Source organism: Lissotriton helveticus, chromosome 6, assembly GCF_964261635.1.
Source record: "Lissotriton helveticus chromosome 6, aLisHel1.1, whole genome shotgun sequence".
Taxonomy (NCBI): Eukaryota; Metazoa; Chordata; class Amphibia; order Caudata; family Salamandridae; genus Lissotriton; species Lissotriton helveticus.
In genome coordinates, this window is record NC_136067.1 from 1,519,148,114 (window position 1) to 1,519,168,517 (window position 20,404).

The window sequence follows — 20,404 nt, forward strand, 5'->3', positions numbered from 1 at the left end:
TACTAATCTGCTAATAAATCTTCATGGTTTGCAAATTCACTACACCCTGTCATCATTGTGGGGCTTAAAGTGCTTCACTGTCATTTGATGTAGTGTTGATTTGTTAATGGCACACCTCAGTCCGGCACTAGGGTCCATCTGCTCGAGTGCAGCTTGTACTTGAGTTTGCACCAAAGAACTGTACTGTGCAAATCCCATCCACACTGCAACAAGACCAATAGTTGTTCAATGAGGTTATATGTGGTACTTTGAGGGGCCGACCTGCCAAGAGCTGCAGGTTCGTGGCAAAGAGACAAAACAGATGGTCAGCCTTTCCACAATGATTTTTTCAGCCGGCTATGTGACACAGGTACCCATCAACACAGCAGCTGTTAAATCAGTCTGCCAAACACCTTTGTCTGGATGAAACCACATGTGCTCTCTGGGCCAAGAAAGATGGTGCAGATTGTGCACCACACACCGGTTTTGCCTACGGTTTTGCCTACAGGCTATCAAAGACTTGGAGGCATATGCTTACTAAGGCAATTCCTGGTGTCATCCCTAACCTTTGGGTCATTGAACATAGGAGGAAGGTCCACTGAAAATAGAAATATGGTCTCTTCTTTGAAAGAATAACAAATAAACACAATGTATTCTTATTTTAATGTAAACATTGGATACCGTGATATTGGCAGGTGAGAGAATCACAATTCCCCTCCCAATTAAACTTGAGGAGCTTAATGCTTTCTACTGTAACTCTCTTGGGTAATCCCTGCACCCCAAGGCAAGCACCGCATGGTGCCTGCCATACGGTGCGGGCATGCCCCCAACCGATGCCCACAGGGTGAAGGGGGCCCTGCTAGGGGCCCCCAGTGTCACTTTCCGCAAGGCTTTCATTGTTGGTAATGCTGACCTAGAAAGCCTGTCGGGAACTGACAGCGTAATCCCTACAGCGGAAAGACCGTCCAACCGACTGGTTAACTGGCTCCTTGAGCCCATCGGAATCCAGCCAGAATGACGTGCTGGTTTCACTTTTGACCTCCTGCATCGAAATGTGGCGGTCAAAACAGAAACCCGCGATGAGACTCAGAAAGCCTCTGACTGCAGGTCGAAGGCTTTCCGAGTCTCATCATAATTAGGCCCTGTATGCCTGCTCAACCAATAGTAGGTGCATCTCAACCCCATCAGACAACCAGGAAGCTATGTTCATATGTCTGCACCCACCAAAATATGTACATACATCACATTAAATGCCCATACAGCCACTTCATAAGCCATTACTCATGCACATGCAGAGCATCATAATCTCCCACACCCATCATACGTCAACACACTGATAATCATACACTCACAGAACTACAATTTCCCAATACTCTCCTCTATCACTCTAAAACTTTTGTCACACTACCATGCATCCTTCTGCAAACATATGAACTGAATCAATGATTGTATTGAACACATCTCAATTTAAGCTTGTGAGGAGGGCACTATGTCATTGACTGGTGACCTACAGCGTCAGTCCCGTGGTCTGCCACTCCCCAGGACATGCTACTTGACCCAAGGGGAAAGGAAAGGGTTAACATTAACCACTACATCCCCCTCACAGGAAGAAGGACATTCCCCCAGCAGGATGACGAATGGGTGGCAACCACGAGGGTAAACTGAGAGAAGCCCCGGAGGCCATCGGAGAAAACCCGGAAGACGCTGAGTGTTTGAAGAGCCCAGTGGTGAAAAAGAGAAAGAACCTAAAGCCGGCAGAAGAGCAGAGCCTAGCTGATGCCAGGAGAGAGGACGGAGACGACAACGAGGACGGAACCTTCGACGAGTGGTGCGAGGAGTGGTGGACGCCTCCAGCGATCACTTTCAGGCTGCCGCAACTCTGGAGAGTTGGGGCAGTTGTGGTAGGTGACTTGGGCGGGGAGGGGACCGGAGGGTCAATTCCACCCTAGCCAAAACAGGGGAGGAGGAGAAGGGTCATGGAAGGGCACAAACCTGATACCGGGAACCACAGCAAACTTTTCATCTCCCCTGAAGAATATTTATAAAACCACAGAGAGGATGGCTGATACATGCGTGGTGCGAAGGCGGGCTGTAATCACTTACTCGAGCCTCATATTTGGTTGATTCTTTCTTTTGGCATGGCACATGACCTATCCCCTGGGATTAGGTGATAGGCAGAAGTGGGCAGAGAGGGAGAAAGGAGAAAAGTGGTAGAGTATTTTCTCTACAACATGCTCCCAGCCCTTTTTCACTCCTATATCGCAGCACTCTTGGATGTGGTGACGGAACCTTTATTAGAAGCCCAACCATAGGACCATCTTACTTACCGTCACTTTCTTCTTATTCCGGAGACTCCGGGGGAAGTTGGCCTGACAGCCTGATAGAAGATTCCTGGAGAAGAGAGAGAAAGAGAAGAGTGACATTTGTGAACCTCGGGGATACCCCTACCTTTTCTGTTCTGGAATATTGCTTTTATGTGAGTACATTAAAACTCTGACAAGATTAATCTGCACATCAAGGCTCCGAGATTCTGTTCCCGCCTGTCCCTCCCATGCAGGGGTAGTGGTTAAGGCTGACTTAGGGCCTTATTATGAGTTTGGTGGTCCGTGGACCACCGACACTGTGGTCGCATTTCCACAGCACTGAGCCATCCACCGTATTATGAGTTGGGCAGATTGACTTTGCAAAGACTTTGACTGGACTGCCAGCACCGCCAGCACACTGCCAACCGCCGCGGTTGTGGCCGAGAGGAAGGCAGACTCCATTGGGCAGTATAAGGCACAACACCACCGTTCGTATTAAGAGTTGCCTTCCCGACATGCGGACAGCGGTGGCCGGACTGCCACCTTAAGGTCTGCGGTGAGCAAGGGTTTGGGGTGCCTACCCCTCTGCAACTCTTCCCAACAGATTTTGATGTAGAACTCTTTCTCCAGGTCCTCCCAACAATGGAGCATCTTCACCCTGAGAAATACGACCCCTTCTTTGGTAAACTACAGGTAAGTTCTTTGGTAGCATGTACCCATTACTGGGACTGCCCACATATGAGTCGGACTCCGGCAATGGGTAGGTGGTATTTTCCCACATATATCATGCACATGTGTGTATTCGACACATATGTAGGTGGAATGGTTACACAGGCATCAATATATATGAAAGTACATTGCCCACCACCACAACACCACCTCTGGCCCCTCTGGAAACTTGGAATACAACTGTCAGAAGGCCACAGGTGCAGCGGTCTCCTAGCGGCAGTGGACAAATTCCCTAATTAATTTAATTTAAATTCAAGGTCAGTTGTGTATCAAATTCAGTATTATGGTGGAGATGGGACTTTCTTACATTTTTATTATGAAGCACCTTTACACATATTTGTCTATCTTACCTCCCTTTCTATTGTAATTTTTCAAAAAGAGAGAGAGAGAAAGAGAGAGAGAGACAGGGAAAGAGGATACATAATAGTGAACCATGTAATATGGTTCTATATTGTCAATGAAGTGTACCACTGACATAATAACCCCCAAAGCCAAAGGTCAAATGATTGTAAATACTGCTGAGATTGCAATATAGAACTACAAGTTATCTTATATGTGTTTTTCGTATTTCATATTAATTTTGGGACAGGGACACAGCTTGAAAGGTTATTTTTGTACAGGGAAATCTTCACTGAAAACCTATGCAAAATACTGGAATACCCTATATGCTCGTCTGTAGAAGAAAATGAGAAAAAATCTTAATGATTTACTTACAAATGTGAAATTTTAAAATGACCACCCTTTGCTTAGTTAAAACGAATTCTGTCTGCAAAAGGTAGAGACTGCTGAAGCTGTCCTCTGCAAGGTGCAGCTAACAAAGTGTCTTGATTGAAATTAGAATGTTCCAGCAAATGTAAAGCTGTCTATTGGTTTAAGCCCGTGTTTGTGATAAAGAAACTCATACTTCATAGGCATTTCTGAAATATTTTAGAGATTTCGCAGGGTTCTCTGAAGGTTTTTCTTTTTTTATGGGTCCCTAAATTACAAGGTTTTTTCATGCAAATAAGCGGTGTGCAATAAAAGCACCCAATCTTGTAATTTATAGATGTATGTTTTTAACATATATATGAACTCCTAATCGAATGTCTCCTTAAAAAACCTGCTAGACGGAAAAAGAAATAGCTGTAACACTAAGCCAGGTGGTTCTTTATGTCTGTAACATTAATGCAAACACGTCCAGTTTGCAGAAACGTAGCAACTTATCTTTCATGTGAAAATGCCTTATTTACATGTGGCTCAGCCAACAATCAAAGGATAAAGTATTTTCTGTTCCAAAACATAAATCCACAGCAAATGGACGTCTATTGTAATGAATCTTGACGGAGGGACACAACATCCTCGGTCACTGTCTTGGGCCACTCAGGCCTCGCTGCCGCTGCTGCTGCTGAGCAGGGAAGCTTGCTGGCACAATATTGCAAAGTGACACTGCTGGGGTTGGATGACTTCCAATCAGCGATGAACCACAGCCAAGAAACGCCAATATGGATAATGCAAACAAGAGAGAATTGGGGCACATTTCGATTTAACCATCTGATTTAATTGACAGAATAAATGCACCTGTCATTGGGCAATATTGCTGTGATTAGTTCTGGCCGCAAGGATGAGCTGGTGCTGAAGGAAAAGCAGAACAGCTTGTTCTGGGAGTTTTTTAAGCAGGACTGGAGAAGGTCAGTGCTTTTCTACAGTACAAAAACACCATCTTTTTCAACAAGGGCAGGGCGATTGAAAACAGTAAATAATGGCCTGATGGCTCCCTACCTGATTTTACCTTATGCCACACAGTGGTGGTACAGACATGAACACTAACATGCTCTAAGGAGCAAGAATCGGTTGCCTTCAAAATGAAACCAGGGGGGCATATCTACTAATAGTTCATAAAATGCAGGGCGGCAAGCAAAGTTGCTGCTCTGCGTAAATGGTGGAGAGCCGAACAGTGCTGTAGGAAAGGCATTCTTTTTGGCCTAATCACCCACCATTTTTGGACGGATGCTGGTAGTTACTGCCTCAACATGCTCTGGGATCTGTTCATATGGGCCCGTGCTCTATCCTCTAAAGTTATATGCTGATTGGTATACTTTAAATGGATAAGGACAGCCTACATGTATGTCCCTAATATATGGCAGAGAATGTAGGTCTAGAGACCCTAGTGGCCTTAATCCACTTATTAGTGCACTGTTGTGTATGATGTCATTTTAAAGTCAAGTCTGCCTTTAAGGCTGCTTTAAAAATAAAACTCTGTCCAATTACGACTTTGGAAATTAAAGCACTTTGAAAGTCCAAAACTACAGTTTTATTTCTTAGAAGTCACCCATAACGTCTGCCCTCGGTACCCCAATGGTAAAGTGCATAGTTATAATAAGCAGAGACAATGTAAAAGATGTTTTGTGCCCTGGTGTAGAAAAACAGTCAAAAAAATGTTTCTCTACAGTAGTACTGCTAGCCCCATAGGCTACATGGGGAGGATTTTTTTAAATTAATTAAATCTAACTTTGGGTTGGAGCTAGCTAGAAATATCATTCATAGTGTCAAACCAATAGTTGTGTTAAATCCACCAATTGGCCAAGGTCAGATTTAATATAACTATTACAGGAAAGTAGTTTTAGAACTCACTATCCTGAAATTACCTAAAGCAGCCCTGTAGCATCCTCTTCTGATTTTTCAGACTTTGACAGCCTGACAAAGCTGCTGTCTGAGTAGGTGTGAAGAGGCGTGGGGATGCAACAATACAGCCATTTGGTGGGAGGAGATCTCCTTCCTGGATAAGACGTTTAGAGAATGCAGGATGGGTAAATAAGCTGGACTTGAAAGACAGGAACCTCTACAGAAAACAGATGTCACAGGACCCAGGCCGCCCCCCCCCCCCCCACTTTCTTGATCTCTAGCCAGATGGGACCCCCCTAAATAGATTTAGAGAGGGGCTTGTAGGGGATTGTTGTCAGTTGTTAGCCAAATCTCTAGGTTGGGTTACACAGAAACACAAAAAGGAGAGAATCTCCTTATTTTGAATTTTGGGAAAATGTTGCATTCTGGGCTAGAAGTTTGCTAATCTTCACAGAAAGTGGTCATACCAGAGGGAAATATCTTAATTCCTATTGGTTGGGGTGCCTCTTTCCCTCAAGTTCAGAAATGGAGGATAAATAAGCCAGCTCTGAGGAGTTCACAAGATGACTGCCCTACTGGACCCCTGGACTGCCTCAAAGAGAGGATTACACTCTGAAAGACTGCACTGTTGCACTCACAAAGCTCCAAAAAGAAAGGATTGTTCCTGACTCCAAAAGGTAAGGAGTAGACTTCCTGACAGCTGGTCACCTGCAAAACCAAAGAAAGGACACCCCAGCTGACCAGTTGTAACTGGATTTGTCCTGGAATGCACAAGTGCATTGCGAGAGATTGTGTCCTAGCCTCCAAGTGGCATCTCAGAGCCTCTGAACCATTGGCTAATGCTAGAAGACACTTATCTCCCCAAAGGATCCAAGAACCAGCAAGATCTGGAAGCTTAAAAACTTTCTGCAAAGTTTTGCAGCGAAGCCCCATAAGAAGACCAGCTCAACGTTGAGAGTGAAGCCACCGATGAAGACTCTTCAATTGGATTGACCCCGGAGGTTTGTCCTACTATAAAGCTCCAGTGAACCAAAAACGTTTCTAAGTCCGAAGGTAAAGGAGAAGATTGGGACCTACCTGGAGAAGCAAGCCACCATAGAGAATGCCTTTCCGGGCTGCTACTGCTGACTTCACCTGCTCTGTAGTTCTCCTCACAGTTGACATCAAGGACCCGACTTCCACCTTTCCACTGAGCCACCATGCTGCAACAGGCTGCTGTCATTGATTTAAACTTTTGATCCAACCAGTCCACGGAGCCACTTTCCTACAAGTACCTTATCTGCTAAGACATGGCGCTTTTCAGCTCTCTAACTGTACTGGTGCAATTGAGTATGCCTAGCACCAACACTTGCACCCTTGCGCCATGCTGCGAAAGTAACTATTACTTGTGCCCTCCCCATGCAATGCTAATTATCCCAGATATGACATCACTCACAACATCTTCTATGGCATCATTGAGAAAATTACTGCACCATCTGAAATTACTTCATGATGACAACACTGTTCATAGCAGGAGCTTGAGGTATTGCTACTTTAGTGCACAAGATATACTTGAGATAACTGTAACTGTTGAATCTCAGTGGTTTCATTGATTTGAAAAGGCGTTTTAAATGACATTTTCACCGAGTTATAACATCCCTTTAACCCTTGTTTTTCTATTAGAATTTCTAAGGTTTTTTAAATGTAAATTAGGATATTATTACAATTTCAAATTATGATGTCATTTCAAGCATTGAGAAAAGTGCATGCAAATGCTGAGGAAGGTGTGTACATTGGGCAGGCTTACTGTTCTAACTCCTATCTAACACACATTTGGAAAAGTGCAGACATTGGAGGAGTGTGATTTACTTTTGAGAACATGCCTACATGGAAGGGGGGACATTTACTTTTTTAACTGCAAACTAATAAACATTGGGAAAGGTGAATACAATGAGAATACGGGTACTATCCTATCTCCAATTTAACAAAGGTTGTGGAAAGTGCATATATTGGGCGATTCAGACTTATAATTCTAACTACTGTCTAATAAACATCTGGGGAAAGGGCATACATGGGAGCGGACAGATGTACTATTTTAAATCCAAGGTAGCTACTGTTGGGGAAAGTGTAACATGGGGGAAAGGTGGCAGATGTATTATTCTAACTCCAGTCTGACATATGTTTGGAAATGTGCATACATGGTGAGAAGGCAGAATCACTATTCTAACTTAATTCTAACAAATATTGTGGAAAGTGTATCCATGAAGCAGGCCAGCTTTACTATTCTAACTCCAAAATAACAAACATTCGGGAAAGTGTATAAATTGAGGAGGTCAGATTTACTAATCTAGACCTCCAGTCTAAAAATTGCTGTTGAAAGTGCATGTAAGGGTATTATTCTAATGCCAGTATAACAAATGCTGGAGAAAGTATATACAGGGGTAGCAGATTTACTAGTGTACTTGCAATGTAATTAGATTATGAGGGAGCGCATACATTGGAGAGTTCAGATTTACTATTCTAACTCTAGTCTAACAAACGTGTGGGAAAGTACATACATCCAGGGATGGGCAGATTTACAATTCGAACTCCAACCTAACAAACATCAGGTAAATTGCATTCATTGGGGTGGACAGATTTACAATTCTAACTTCAATCTAACAACCATTGGGGAAAGTGCATTCAGGGTGAGTGGACGGGTTAAATAAACTATTTTCATTCCAAAATATCAAACATTGGGGGAAAGTGCATACATTGGGTATGTCAAATGTACTTTTCTAACTGCAGTCTAACAGTGGTGTAATAAACGACCTTCTTTTGTTTTTGTAAAAAGTGCAAAACATGGTAAAGTGCATTGTGTTCTAGGCTGACTAGTTGTAGGGACTAGATTAGCAAGAGGTAAAATCTTAACAGCTATCATGAAAAAACGGCTGAAAGATTGGGTGGGCAGTTAGAGCTGAGATGTATCTTAGACCACTTAGTTCAGCTTTTGCAAAAATCCATGAACAAGCAAACTCTACTGAGCATAAAATCTATAAAAGACAGCTACCACCTCTGATGCTGCATACCTAACTCTTTTAACCAAGCTTGTTTGAATAGAGACAGTTTAGAAGAAAAAAATCACATGAACAAAGTATGGGTGAACAAAATACCAAGAGGGAAGTACCCAGCTAGGGCTGCCATATAACCCCCACGTCTGATTAATCACAACTGGACCTGAGCCTAACTGCATACTTCAAAAAAACCAAGAACATGAAAAACTGTATTGCCTGTAAGTATTCATAAAAAGATAAAGGCGGGATGCACTTGCCTTAAATTTGGGATTGGGAGGATAAAAGTCTTCCTGGGTAAGCCATAAAAACTACAGAACATAAAAAAATGTAGCATGTCCTTTGGAGACTTACCGTTGCAGCCCCAGGGCAACAGCCTCTGGCCCTTGCTCTGCCCCCTTAGTTGAGCGAGAATGAGGTAAAAGAGGGCAAACAATAACCTGGTCAATAGAAAGCCATCATGGGAGCTTACACGCCCTAATAAATAGGCTTAAAGTTAGATGCGTGGTTCTTAACCTAATAAAACTACGTACGCTGGGCTTCAGTAGCTCCTGGTCTTCACTGGCTGCTGACCGCTGTCTGAAAAAGGCCTTCTTTATCCAACCAAGATTCTTCTGGCTACTCGATTCTGGGTTAAAAAAAAGGTCAGCTCTACCCAGACTCAAAACCACTCCTTGAAACATTTGAGCTGCGGGGGCCGGGAGGGATGATCAAGGGCCATACAGTCCTTTAAAATCAGCCACCCTCTATTCAGAGCTTCACTGCTCTCTAGAAAGGACTGTGCTTTTTTAGCAACCCTCACATTTGCACAAAAGTTCTAGTATGTTTTTTAACTACTTTTTTTTTTCAACATAATCATAATTAGCATGTGAACATAAAGCTTATCCAATGTGGTGTGTTGAATTATTCAGAGGTGGGCAAGTACACCAACCAGGTCAATTCAATAAGTCACAGTGTCCCTTTCTCAGTATTACTTGTTTTATGCGGTCCCGTTATTATCAATATTCAAGAGCCAGTAGTACATATCTTTGGGGTTCTGACCTTTTCATTGGGATTTTACTACAATTTGTATACAGAAGTTGAATCAAGGACATTTATGAATTTGCTACTCAAAAAGGCAATAAGGATAGATGTATTCTGAGTACAGCAATATCTGTCAGAGCCATTTATAAAACAAAAGGTCTCTTTTGAGATTTGTATGAAAAAACAGAGGGAGTGGCCCTACTATCCAAGGGACAGGGTACCAAAACAGTCAGAGTAAAATAAAAATTCCCTTGGAATCAGTACTCGTCAAATCACAATTAATCCTCAACAAAATATACTCCTTACACACTTAGGGGGCACATTAGGATGGCGGACGGACCTTCGTCCGTCCGCCACTCCAGAGGAGGAGGGACTGTCCGCAGGGGCAGCGGCGGTCCCTCCGTGCCAATTAGGATGTGACCGCCACCCTGGCAGTCACATCCTGTATTTTTAACATTGCGGCGGATGCTGCTTGAAGCAGCACACGCCGCAATGTTAAAAACCATGTTTTCCTTTGTGTGCACGAAGCTGCAGGCACCGTGTGGTGCCTGCCGCTTCGTGCACGCAAAGGTGGTACCCCCATGTGCACCCCCACCCCCCCTTCACCCCTGTGGGCCCGCAACGGGCCCCCAAAGAAAAGTCCGTATGCCTTTGCACGGCGGAAATGCCGCCGTGTAAAGGCATAGTACTCTAGACATCCTAATATGCCTGGTGGTGTCTGATAGACACGGCCAGACATGTTGGAGCTTTTCCGCCGCGCTTGTAAGCCGACCGCGGCGGAAAAGTGGCGAACTAAAACCAAGACCCACCAGCCATCCTAATTTGGCGGTGGGTCTTTGGTGGGTCCGCAGCGGATTTCCCGCATCCTCCAGGCCGGCGGTGGCTTCTGCCGGCCCGGAGGATGCGGGAAATCTGCGATCCTAATCAACCCCTTAGTACCAAAGAGGAGGAACCAAACATGGTTATAATTACAAGCACATTAACATCATCAACAGACCCTAACGATTTATCAGCTGCATGAATTTATTATCAATTAATATATGAAATTAAAAACACAACATTAAAAAAATGTCAATAAAAGATTTTTACATATACATGTAATAGAACAATTCAATAGAATCTATTTACAATTGGATCAGAATCACATCGGTAAATACTGACTAAATAGTTCCTCGAATTTAACAAAAGCAGTAGCGTCGACGCGTTTCGGTGTGCTGCTAAATATGCACCACCTTTATCAAGACTAATGTAGATGCTTGTCTCTTTCACAAAAAGTAATTTCATATGTATCTAAATGAAAAACACAAATATAATAAATTGTTCTTCAGTCACACCCTTTTCAACCTTTTTCCTGTACCTTGCTTAGCTAATTTTTCAATTGTAGGCCCTCTGGGATGAGTTACCGTCTGGCAATTCTGTGTTTGGCCAGTGTGAGGTCAAAACCATTGCATTTTTCCAAATTCTAGGTCTTGACTACAGGAGACCTATTATTTCCTATACTTTCAATTTACTTAGAGTGGAGTTTAGGTCAGTCCCTTGTGATGATTGGATGGCTTTTTTTCTCTGTCTCTGCTCTAGATTCGATGTCTTTCCTCTATATTCTTGTATTTGTCCCACTCAGGAGAATTTTGGTGTCACAGTATTTTATTAGGTGAGTTGAATCCTTCCACTGCTGACTTTTGGGGACTGGTTTTTCTCTCCTTTTCAACACTCGTCGAGTGCCTATGTTTCTTTGGATTAATCGATTTTGACTTATTTTGCATTTATATCATGATGTGATCAAATATATTTCTGCTCCGCCATGCTTTGCCTATCCACTCTTGTACTGTGAGTGCCTTGCAGGACTCGTGCTGCAGATCCCTCTTCTCTGCTGGCTCATCGTCCAGTTCCCACTGATTCTTCTTCCAGTGCAGACAAATAATGCTGCTCCACTGCTTCTCCCACTGCTGCTGTCACATCATGCAGACCACATACCACACTTACCCTCTCTCCTCACCATAGTGCTCCAACACTCACAAGCACCACAAATCCCTGTCTGCCGTCTGATTGGCTTGGCACAAACCATGTCACACTCTAAACGTGGCCCTTAGAACCACTCAACTCGCACACCCACAGCAAGCCCTGACGCATTCTCTCCACTGACAACATTGTTTCCTGAACACAAAGTTAAAAATACCAGCTCAAAAATCCTGCATAACAAATTTAAAGTGTCTCATGTCAGTACCTACATATATTGTTGGATGAAAGTACAGCTGTCTGCCGTGTTTCTCTTTTTTCCTCCGTTATTACTGGTGTGCACCTTTTACTGTTAAGTGTATAATGTGCCATATTGCCTTTTCACTTGAAAACAAACATTTCACTTTTTACAATGCAAAGGATAGAAAGAGGGCTAGTATAGCTACACCAACATCCTCATTAGCTGTCGGTGGTGTAATAAGAGCAGCGCATGGCACTGTCTCATTACTGAGTAGCAATCCATAATGATTGACATGGATAGAGAAATAAGTTCTTTAAAATACATGTACGTATATGTGTGCATAATAATTTGAGGAGTATGAACCTAGCTTGAGAGCAACAGAGTACTGACTAAGGATAGGGATCCTAAGGTTATGATTCAGAATCTTTTATAACAAAGCAGGATGTTCGATGATGCTAAATCCTTTTATGTAGAGACTTTGTGATCTCTGAAGAGATGAACCATCAATTCCTTTCTGAATTGCAGAAGGTTGGGATACGTTGATTTGTGTCCTTGGAGCATAGATGGAGAAGGCTGGTCTTCTAGTTTCAAATTTTTGGGAGGTTTTTGTTTGCTTCTCTGGTGTTGTCCTGGTGTCTGGTGTTTTACTGTTCACCCGAGACAGTTAATTTCTCTGCTAAATATTAATAGATGCTGGTTCTGATAGCATTTTATGTGATGCATTTTATCTTGAAGATGATGTAGGATTGGAGGTGGAAGCCAGTGTAGTTCCAACACATGTGAAGTGATTCACTCGAACATTGGTGACATATGCTGCTGGGGATATAGGAAGCCTTTCAGGGAAGCCACTGTGGTACCAGGTGCTGCCTCCTTCTTGGTCCAAGAGCAGTATGGCGTGAATTGTTGTTCTGAAGTCAGTTTCCAGGAGGGTTTTACTTTCCTCAGGATGTAGAGATGGTACCAGGCTGTTTTGATTTTCTTGGCAATATCATCTTTGAAGGAGAAGTCAGTGTTGGGGTGAAACCAAGTGTGATTTTATGCTTGGCATCAATGGAGGTTGAACCTGCCCAAGATCATTTCAGAAAGAAAGGCTTGAATTTCTATTTTGCTTGAACAGGAGGAATTCTGCCTTGGTCTGGATGAGGTGTATTGAGGCCCTGTAACTCCAATTGTAAATGAGATAAAGGCAGATTCTAAGTCAATAAAGGTCTAGAGTGGTGGAAATCTTTAGGTAAAAATATGTCAGCCACATATTGACCTATCTTGATGATGCTCTCACTACTTACTGATCCAATGGGTTCAATGTTGAGGTTGCAGGACTATTTCAGATAAGCTTATACATGTTGGCGGTGTGTGGATTAATGCTTGGTGGTCGACTGTTGAAGGCTGCAGAAAGCTTATGTAAAATCAAAAGGAAGGCTTAATTTTTGTAAGCGATCAGCTGAATGTTGTTAACTATATGAAGGGTGGCAGTGTCTGTGCTGTAGCTAGGCCTGAAGCAAAATTGCTAGCACGGTCAAAGGTTATTATTCCATCCAGTCTTATAATTGAATGAAGACTCCCTTCTTGATGATTTTGTTCTATGACAGGTAGGTGAGTGATTGGCAAGGTCTGGCTAGAGCATTTGTGTCCAGGATAGACATTTTCGGCAAAGGAAGAATTTATTCTATTATGACCTGAGAAGGTTCCTTCACTGAGAGATGTTTTTAATGATAATGAGGAGGCATAAGAAAGTGAATTATTATTTGGGGTGGATGGTAGTCTACCACAAGTAATAACATCTCTAGTGTTTTAGGCTCAGACAATGGTTACAATAATTTAAACCTGAGCTCAACCCCTGCTAGCTGTTGCACAAAGCAGACAGACTTAACTTAGAGAAATTGTGGAAAGCATTTAGAAGTACCAAAACAGTTAAAAAGTCCAAAACACAATAAAAATCCAACTCCAATTCTAAAAATAGAGAAAACCGTAATAAGCAAAATGATTCCAAAATGACAAACTTCCAATATGGAGAACCAGAGATATGAATTTTAAAAGATGTAAGAGAAAAAGTTGCATGTAAAAGTAACACTACAACAGAAGTTACTGTTTATGTGTGACCAGGACCTAGGTGAAATTTCAGGCTGACTACAATGGAGTACAGACTGGATATGTTAGGTAGGTTTTTCTCAGTCAAAGGTTTTACCTTCTGAATCAGTCTCTGAAATGGAACAAACTCAAAATTTTCCAGTGAGGCAAGGTTGCAAACTGTATTTGAAGAAATGCTCTTGAAGCCAAAGTGTTTTTGGACAAGGTACTGCGGAAGCATGGGTTTTGTCAGGAAAATCAACAATTAGGCAAAGTTCAAATTTTGCACCCAGAGAAGTCTTCTCATCAGCTAGATGCTTTTCGCACCTTACCTTGGTCAACATTTTTTTATTCTGGCTAAAGGCCTGATTACGAATTTGCCGATGCAAAGCCAGGTCTGCCCTACTGCCACACTACCAAAGCTGTGGTCGGGCCACCTGCCACATTAGGAGTTTCTTCCTGTCTGGTGGGCTTTTTGTTAGCATTCCAATGGTGGTGCATCTAAAAATAGATCACCGCAATGGGAACGCCAAAAACAGTTCCTGCTATGCATAGACTGAAAAGTCCCTGTTGTGCAGGAACTGGGTGCATCCACACAGGGAGGCACATGTTGTGCCCCACTGCATGCACCCAAGGGTGCAGAGGTACAAGGGTGCCCTGGAGCCCCCTTTGTTTTCTCTCTGCCAGTATTTTCATGGAGCAGAAACCGCGGCGGTCCTGCAAAGCATATTTATGCCTCCTGACCGCTACAATACTGCAAGGGAAGGGTGGTTCCCTGGTGTCTGCGGTGTGCCAGTGGTGGTCTGACCACCTTAATTGTAATGTGGCTTTTGGGAGACCGCCACCGTGCGCCCACGAGTCTGGCAGTCTGTGGACCTCCAGACTTGTGTTAGAGCCCTTAGTCTCTTTTTTGGAGCTCATAGTCAGCCAGTGGGGCACAGCTGCTGCCTCTGTTAAGTAAAGTCACACTGAGGTTGGATAATAAACACCCTTCCGTTCATCCTCGGACAGACAGCATCGCTTCCCATCTTCGTAAGAGACCTTAAGACCTGGCTTTTCGACCAACCACCCCTGTGATGGACTGGAGCCTGCAACCCCCCACCCCCAGCTCCTTGAGACCCTTACGGGTAAGTAGTCATGCTTAATAAACTCCTGATTGATTGATTGATTGAACCCCGTAAGACTATTGTGCCGACGTGTTTGACTTATTCTTCCTTTCTTGTTTTGTTTTCCCTTCTTTCCCACTTTCACCTATTTGGCTATAACTGTGTTGGGCTGATTTGGTGGGTGAGGGAAGTTGGGAATCCGGCCTCTGTTTATCCACCTCACCTCTGTGATAACACCAGGTGAGCAACACATCTTCAGGTCCAGAAAGTGTTCAGACGGATTAGTGGTGAGGTCTACTTTTGTGAAGTTGAGTAGCCTGTGGGTGGGGTTGCTCCTGGACAACTCCCTAACAAATGAGAGAAAAGTTCCTAGGGGGCAACTCTCCCACTTTTGCAGCACATCCTATTTTCCCAGAGTGCACTATTCTAAGGGGGACCCAAGATTGCACAAGATGTCTGTCCTTGTTGAGAGCGTGTGTGCCAGTCAGGGCTCCTATGTGGCCTGGGATCAAAGGTTCCCCTTCTCAGCCCCCTCTGTATGCTAAACTATGAATGAGCTGCACTCACCTCTGACCCTTTCGAATTCTTGAACCTTCACAGCTGTTCCTACCCCACGCTGAGCCCATCCTGTCACGAGGCATACACCATTGCTGTACTTTGCGAGGAGTCTTCTCAACTCATTAGAATCAAGCAGTAAAAGGGCATCTGCTGGCAGGCTAATGCAAATTAGCCTCCAGGAGTGTTAGACGGGGAAAAGTTAACTTTCTAAAAGGTACTTTTCCTAAATATTCATTAAAAATTCAACCTCTAGGTTAAATTAGATTTTTAATAAATATGGAAAATAGTGGTTGAACCATTTCTCTAGTTTCCTCACAACGGAGATAGCAAAATTAATATATTAATTAGCATTCTAAATTTCCTCAGAGGACAGCCAAAACCGTCAATAGTGTAAATAGGTTTTGTGGGCTTGTCACTGTAGAGACATAGTAACATTACATTTCTGAATGTCCCACTTTTAAATACCATGCACCTTACCTTGTGGGCTACTAGGTCTACACATGGGTAATATTGAAAGGGAGGGGTTTTCCTGTCAAAAAAGGTTAGTTTAACAGGAAAAATTGCATATTTAAACTGCAACACTCAGCAAGACCTGAAGCTGTGTTTTCCAGTATCACACTATTCAAGGCACAATAAGTGCTGCAATCCACAGATAACAATTAACTTCCTTGCTTGTATTTTAGCACCATATACTATGACCTTATAGGAAAGTTACATGTGCCAATTAGGAGTTAGTCAATTTTACTATGTTTTAGGGGTTGGATTACCTACACTGGGCACCTGTTTAGCAGTCTTCCAGTGCAGAAAGTCAAAACGCCAGCAGCATCGGTCCAGATAAAATGGGATTGATCACGCCAAAAAGGGCACTTTCCAAAGGAGGGCTGTAAGGGCGTTTAGAAAGAGGGAATTCATGATGGATGATGGTAGAGTGTTGTCTCCAAAGATGGTGGCCTTAAGATAGTTGAGGATGCTGGTGTGCGAGGGGATGTGGTTCAGTTGGGGATAAAGCAGTGGAGAATTAGAATGAATAGGGTTGTCTGTCTGATTTTGCCACGGTGGCTTTTTATTGAATTTATATTAGCAGTAAAAAGTGATTAATAGAATCCCAGTGGTTGAGTTAATGCCGGATAGGTGCATCTGGAAGAAGGGTAATTCAGCATTATACTGACTTGGAGAGTGCTTTACTTCTAATACGTGCCATACCAATCGTGGTTTTAGCTGTGGTGATGTGGCATCTATTTGCAGACCAGAGTGTTTTGAGTTGTCTAAGGTCTTTAAGGCTTGTGGCCCATCTCCATTTATTTTCTCTCCCTTGGGTGGATCATATATTCTCTGGGCGGACTTATGGGTACCATAGTGCTGAGGCTTCTGTTTGAAAAATTGAGATTTCAGTAATGCATTGGGCTCATTGGGTGCTGCATTCAGCTTTGTTTGTTTTTCAATGACAGTTTGGCAAAAGTTGAGAAGTGTCTTGACATCTGAAGTAGGCTAAAGACAAAGGAAGAGCCTGATGAGTTAATACTGGACAGAATCCATGAGGAAATACTTAAAAGAATGGTTTGTTTTCTCTCCTTGCTTGACCATGTTGGGTTGGTGCTGTATGATGAATGGGGATAACGATAGGGAATTGAGCCATACAGTACAGAGTTATTGGTCACATGCATTATCTTTGAAGTGTGAGCTCATGGTGATTTGAAGTTTAAAGTCCAGGGTTTGGATAATATTATAAAGCAATTATTTTATTGTCTTGGTGGTTCAATCTATAGTTAGGTGAAGTTCTTGAGGAATGTAAGATGGCAGTGTTGCATGATCACAGATTACTTAAGAGAAGTTCTTCTTTGGTCCCAGGGATCTGGAGATCAGGCTGCATGTTTGCTTGAATGCTTCTGCTTTGCTAAGGGTGCATCACCAGGTAGACATGTGAATACACTACTAGTGCTCCTCATTTTTTGTGTGTGGGGTGGATTAGTATGTAGGATGTTGTAGCATGAGTGGATGAGAATGTCTAAGATGTATGTGGATGTCGGCAAGAGCCATGTTTCTGTAATGAAGGGGCGATGCAGATGATATGTTAGGATGCTCAATGTGGTGTGGGTGTGTGGAGAACTGCAGAGTATGCATTAATGAGCAGGAGGGTCTGATTTGATGGACCAGGTATGCTGGTGACAGGAATTTGGCTGAGGCTCTGGTTGACAGCCATGTAAGTATGATGTGAGTATGTGTTTAGCCTAAGTCTAGCTATTGAGTTGAGTTGTGGTGCCTGGTATTTGAGGCACATGATGTGAGTGGACTACCTGAATGCAGTAAATCTGGCCCAACGCCATTTCCTGGCCCTAAAATTACCACCAAACAGAAGCTGCCCCTTTCTGTACCTGCCCTTCACTGGGTACACCTTGCCAGTGATATGCCCTAAGGAGATAACTGAAATAGAAGAGAAGGCAAGAAGTATCAGCCTAGAAATCATAGATGTCACTTTCAGAAAATGTAATCTTGCAATTATGACATCTTTTTCTATGAATGCCCTAAAGGACACATGAAACAGAATATAAGTGTCCTGCATTTGTTGGTTCTAGTGTAGTTTTGTGGGTTATGGTACTTTTATTTGGAGCAAATACATATTTAAAGTGTGTTATTGTTAAATGTGCATTTGGAAAAAATATGTAGGATGTTTCTGTACTGAATTTTGATGTTGCACAGAGATCAAGGATGCAGGGTGTTCTTTTCATGTCAGTGCCTAATTCTCGTTATTTCATTTACTGAAAGTGGATAAGTGATACATTGTGTTTGGGTGGGGGTCTGTTGTGATATATTAGCTTTTCTTATGGGAAATATGTTTTGGAAATGTAGACATATTTTGAACATTTTCTAAGTGAATTTTATGAAGAATTGTTTGCATTAATTATTTTTTAAAAAGCTTGTTGAAATGTCATTATTAATCTTCCCTAGAGTAAACAATATTGATACAATGCAAAACTAAAGCCTTTGAAGTAACCTAGTGTTTGTAAATAAATAAAATTAAATCCATAGCGTTTTGGTTACCTGGATTCTGATGTCATGGCTAACAAGAAATAATGTTTAAACATAATTTAAAAAACAGAGTTTAAGTATTTTATAGTAAGGTATTCATAATAGAAATATTGATTTGGTGTGACATACCTGATGTGAAAATATGTAACCCTTAAATCTGATAACTAGATAACACCAAGAGATAGTTGAGGGACTTTTATCAAGGTTTTAAAATTCCCATTGATTTAGCTCCTACAGTATGGAATTACATTTTCTCCCAACTTGCAAACTAAGGTAAAAGGTGTCTTAGGAACGTAAGATCGAACATTTCTGCTGCAACGTTTTGGACCAAATGTGTTTCTGGTTGTAAAAAGTGGTTGCAATTTGTGACTCTACTTTTTGTGACCAGAAACTTATTTTGCAAAGTGACCGTTGTACTAATATATCACAAAATAAGGAATTCAATCGGGTTTCAGTCTGACTAAAGTAATAATTATTCAGTGGGGTGAAAATTGCTACTCACAACAATTGGTCAAAATCACAGGGATGCAGGGATCAGCATACCACAATGCCTGTGATTTCAGTTAAATAAATATATATATTTTTAAAGCAGCCTGATATCCTTAAAATTGACAATAAAAGTTAGCTTCCTTTTTTAAATGTTTTCCCCTCACCTGTAGACTTCTGGGACACCGAGCAACATTCTGCAATGCCATCCTCAACCTCATTGCCCCCCTAGCAATCAATTCTCACCACTCCGTCCTACTCGGAGACCTCAACTGCCACATCGATGACCCCAATAATGCCAACTCTGTCGTCCTCCTGGAGAACCTGAACAACATCAGCCTCACCCAACTGGTCACCACCACACACAAAGCCAGGCACACACTCAACCCTTTTTTAACCTCCAGCAACAGAATCAAATTCACCCATACCACAAGACTCTCCTGGTCTGACCACACCATTGTACACTTCACCATCACTAAAACCCAGGACACCATCACCAGGCTTCAGATACCCCCACCACAGCTGGAGCAAGGTCACCAAAACCCAGTGGTCACAGGCCCTCACCACCTCCCAACCCAAGGCCTCAACAGACCTAGATGAGGTTGTCCAGAACTTTGCCACCGACTGTCTCCCCATTGAAACCTAAAAAATCCAACAAAACCTTCAAACATGTAGCTGGTGTACCCCAGAACTCAGGACGACAAAGTGCAACTGCTACCAACTGAATGAACCGTGGCTCACCAATAGGAAACCCCCGACAGAGCAACTCACAAAACAGCCCTCAGCAAATATTACCAGCACATCAAGGAAGCCAAGAAAGCAGCCATTACAATGCTCATCAACTCCGCAGCCAAACACACAAAGGAACTCTTGAAAATAGACAAAGAATTCTCCAACCGAACAGCCATAAAGAACACCATCCAACACTCCTAGGAACTCTGTCACACCCTCTCAGACTACTTCCACAGCAAGATCACCAACATCTACAACAATTTCACCCTCCAACTCGCCATCCTCAACCCCAACGACCTCAACCAACCAGCGAACATCAGCCAAACCATTACCACCTGGTCTCCACTCGACGCCCTGACCACCTCCGCCATCATGTCTTCCATCCACTTCAGGGTTCCCACCGACCCTTGCTCCCACTGACCTCTGACTTCACCACCTCTACAACCTCGCAAATAACCCAATCATCACACAACTCTCCAGCATCTTCAACACCTTCATCTCCACAGCAATCTACTTGGAAGAAAGCCTCTTTCGACCCCAGAGATCTCAAAAATTATCATGCGATTT